The 4,493-nt window shown below is 52.8% G+C and overlaps 1 long non-coding RNA gene across 1 annotated transcript; it reads right to left on the bottom strand.

Annotated features, from left to right (window-relative positions):
- Window positions 1-3,736: 3,736 nt before the first annotated feature.
- Window positions 3,737-4,179, bottom strand: LOC120411924. The gene is made up of 2 exons (XR_005604510.1): window positions 4,066-4,179; window positions 3,737-3,974 (listed from the first exon to the last, which is right to left on the bottom strand). It is a non-coding gene; the product is annotated as an uncharacterized LOC120411924 (long non-coding RNA).
- Window positions 4,180-4,493: the final 314 nt, after the last annotated feature.

Here is a 4,493-nt window from a genome sequence, read left to right as displayed (position 1 = left end):
CTTAAAAGTTAATTTTAAATTGCTACTCCCATGCTGCCAATATATAAACATACAAATATAAATTTAAGTTTAAAAAAGTAATTTATTGTTACAATCATGCTATGTAAAAACATACAAATATCAACTTTGGTTAAAAAAATTAAATTATTGCAACCCTCTACAACCACTCACTATACACAAGTATGAAGTTTAACAACTTAATTTGTTACATATTACTACAGCTGTACAGCCCATATACGAATACAAAGATACCGATATCCTTCTGTAAAGAATACGAGCTCCTGAACTAAATAAATAGAATTATAGAATTATACAACTCCATACATAAATATAAGTAAATATACATATAACCATAACAACATACAGATGTAAATATATATTGCATATTTCATATGAGATATGACATGACGTGACATATATAATACACACATAACAAACCTATCTATAAAAATACAAATATCAATGTACCGATGTATAAATCCATAAAACCCAAGCAACAGAACTATGCAGCTACACAACTGTACAAGTATGTAATTATAACTACAGATCTAAACAGATCAATATACATGCATCAATATAACAATATATGCCCTGTGCCGCCCGGGGCAGCCGCGCTGAGCGGCCCCAGCACAGGCAGGGCCCGCTCCTGCCCAGCCGGCCAGTGCCCGCGGCCAAAGCCCACGCCAGCCTCACGCCCACCCTGCCTCAGCGGCCCTGGGGCCTCACCCAGGGTCTTGGGCGGCAGCAGCAGGTCCCAATTCACTGCTGTTGCTGGTGGCCTTCTGCTTCTCCATGTGGGTCCCTGTCAGTTCCTAGCTGCTCTTAACTTGTTCTGGACAGTCATGGCAGAAGTGGAGGCTCTGTAAGTGGTTCCACAGCCTGACAGAGCTTCAGTCCTGGACACCTCTGTGCTCCCTGTCCACCCCCTCAGCCCTGCCATCCCCTTGGCAAATTCACAGTCCTCTCACCCCTCTCAGTCCCTTCAGACCCTTCAAGTCCCCTTAAACCCGCCATCCTCCTCAGCCTGTGCCACTTTCCCGTCTCCTCAGTACCACCACCTATTCCCCAGGGTTTTCCCAGTTCCCTCAGCCCCACCATCCCCCTCAGCTCTCCCAGTTCCCTCATTCCCACCACCCTCCTTAGCCTCTGCCACTTCTTTGTCCCCTCAGTCCCCACCATTCCCCTCTGCTCTCTCCAGACCCTTCAGTTCCTGCAATCCCTCTCAGCTCTCCCAGTTCCCTCATTCCCACCACCCTCCTTAGCCTCTGCCACTTCTTTGTCCCCTCAGTCCCCACCATTCCCCTCTGCTCCCCCACACCCCTCAGTCCCACCAGCACCTCAACATCACTGTCCCTTTGAAATAAACACGTGGGCCAGTCACCGTTGAACAGGGTTTACTGGTTTAATAAAATACACCACCTCTTGGGAGCTCGGAGAAGGGAGTAGCCCTTCTCCGCAATGAGGCAGAGGTACTCTTCGTGCAACGGACTGCTGCAGGAGGACCTAGTCTCTCCTGAGTGCCACCAACTCTTCCCATTGGTTCCCCGCTCAAGTCCACTGTCCACTGGCCAGTCTTTCACACCCCTAGGCTCTAGGCTGGCTCGTATCCAGGGTCCACCTTATGCCTCACGGGGCATCGAGTGATTTGTTGTTACCATAGCCTAGGCTCAAGAGACGATTGGCCTCTGATGCTGTCTATCCGAAGGAATGACAAGGGCTCCCCCTGCCCTTTTCTCTGGAATCCCCTTTTCGTTCTGAAGGGCCACCTCTCAGATGCCCACTCTCATTGCCTCCCCTTCCCGAACCCAAACCATACAACCCGAAACGAGAAAACCCGAACCCACACCACACAACTCGAAATGGGAAACCCACACCCAAAACCGTACAACCAAGACTGAAAAAAATTTATAACACCTTCAGTGCCACCTCTCTGCAGCCCCCATCAGAGACTGAAATATTATATTTTATGACTTAAACATTTTCTCAAAGGACTTTTTAAACTGTATTACAAAAGCTGCAGAGAAGACTACCACACCCTGACTGAGGCCTGGCACTGCTCGCTGATGAAGAGAAGATAAAGTAACAACTCAGGGCTGGGGACATTCACTGAGCACAGGCTTAACACCTCCAAGATGAGGACCACAGCCCCAGGGCTATCAGCTGCCAGGCTCGCACAGACCCTGCACCAAAGGGCAGGGGGGAGGAGAGGCTTTGGGGGTGTGTTGGAAACGCCTCTGGTCAGAGGTGCAGTGACTGCCCATCCTCCAACTGTGCCCAGCTGAGGGGTCCTCACCAGGGGGGGGAAGCTTATCCACAGCAGAAGGGGGTGACATGGCCCATCACAGGGGCCCCCCCCAAAGGGGTCCCCAGACCCTGCACCAGAGCCCCTGAGATGATGCAACAGACCCTCAGTGTTGCAAGGGACAGTGTGTCAAGCCAGCCCCTGCAAGAGAGGCACGTGGGCATTCCCACCTGGCCCAAAGCATATATTAATCCACAGAATTCTGCACTCTTTGGGGTGTGGTATAAAGGCGTGTGGCAGTGTGGCATGTGGCAGCGTGGCATGGCGTGTGGCAGCATGTAGCGGCGTGGCTACGGCAGCGGGGGACCCTCACCAGCAGCAGAGCAGATGGAGGGGAGCAAGGAGACGTCGTTGGGACCCTCAGACGGGTGATTGCTTCCACCTAACCCCTGTCACCTCTCCCTGTTCCCCCACCCCCCACGCACACTTCTTTTATCTATTTCTTTCTCTCTTTTCTCTCCCCTTCTCTTTGCATCTCTACTATTAAATAAAATACATCCATTTTTTGGCAACAACATCTAACCTCGTTTGGTTTTAATCTCATTTCTGGGAATATCTTGAACCTTCTAAGTTCTTTCCAGTTTGTGCTCAGAGACCTAGCTTGCTTTGCTTTTCTGGGTTTAAACCGGATCGTAACACCCCCTCTGTCACATGTATAAATGCAACTATGCACGTCTATAAATATAACGACATATATTTTTAAAAAGATATACATCTACAACTACATATATAAATTTAACTACTCAGATCTATAACTACAACTATATAAACATATAAATACAACTATATAAATCTATAACTATATAGATACATAAATATAACTATATATATCCATAAATATCACTACATATCCATCTCCCTCCTATTTTGGGGGGTCCGGCACTCTCTCCTTCCCCCTCTGATTAGGGGGTGCGGGGGTGCTCTCCATCCCCCTCCGATTTGGGAGGGGCGGCTCTTTGTTCCCCTTTAATTCGGGGCTGTCGGCGCAGGGACCCGGCGGCCAGAAGGGGCTCCCCGGCTGTGAGACAGACGGGGCAGCGGGAAGAGCTGCCCGCAGCCTTTGAGCTGTGAAGAACAGCGGGATAGCCGTGCTTGGTCCGGACCTTCCCTTCTATTTTTCTTTTTTTTCCTGGGGGCCAGGGGGTCTCTGTCCCTCTCAGCCCTGGAGTGACTGCCCCGAGCATCCCCCGGCGTGACAGGGACAGAAATCCCCCCACTCCCGATTGTTCCCCGACAGGAGAGGCCTGAAGACACCACAGGACCGCCGAGGACGGGGAGGGACGGAGACAGTCCCGGGCCATGCGTGCTCCTCGCCCCAGCTGGGGCCGGGGGGGCTCCGGCCTCCTCCCCCATGGCGGAGGGCGGGGGCTTTGGGATTTGTTTGCATCGCAAGGGACTCACTGGGAGAGCAAAGATCACTCAAGGCATTTGATGTGATTTTTGCCAATTTTATTTTGGTTTACCTTGTTTACCGTGTTTTACCTTTGGCAGGCTGCGGGTGGTGCCCAAACTCTTCTGATTTTGTCCCTCATTGCCCCGGCACTTGCCCGTCCCTACCTTTGCCGAGCCGGGGTTGCTGTCCCTCGTTGCCCCGGCAGTTGCCTATCCCTACCTTTGCCGAGCCGGGGGTGCTGGCGCTCCCACTCCCATTTGGAGGGTCCGGCGCAGGTGCCTGAGAAGGGCGGCGGCGAGAAAAGGCGCATCGGCGGCGAGAAGCGGCGCAGCGGCGCATCCCATCTCCCTCCCGGCCACCCCCAGCACACACGCCCCGCCCCGGGGCTCCAGTGCCACGGCGCTGAGGGCCGGGCGGCTCCCGGGGCTCCGGCCTCGGGGCTTCTGCTCCTCTCCGCCCGCTCCGCTCCGCTGCTGCCGCCTCCGCGCCGGGACCGCAACTGAGGCCCCGCCACCGCCGCCGCCGCCTTATATAGGCAGCCTAAGCCCCGCCCCCCTGGGCGGCAGCCAATGGGAATCGAGCGCCAAGGTTCCACCTTGTGAGGAAACAATGAGGGGCGGGGCCAGAACGTAGCGGAGCGATCTGATTGGTCGAGAGGCGGTGGGTCAATGACATCACACCCCGGGCATTACCAAAACTCAGCGACAATGGAACCCTATCAAATATAAAAATTAAATAAAAAACGCCACCGGAGTGTGGCATTCAGCAGTGGCCGCTCTTGATTGGGGCCAGGTGAAC

The sequence above is a fragment of the Corvus cornix genome, chromosome 1A, assembly GCF_000738735.6.
Source record: "Corvus cornix cornix isolate S_Up_H32 chromosome 1A, ASM73873v5, whole genome shotgun sequence".
Lineage (NCBI taxonomy): Eukaryota > Metazoa > Chordata > Aves > Passeriformes > Corvidae > Corvus > Corvus cornix.
The sequence above is the reverse complement of the archived record's forward strand: the minus strand, read 5'-3'. Positions and strand labels throughout refer to the sequence as shown.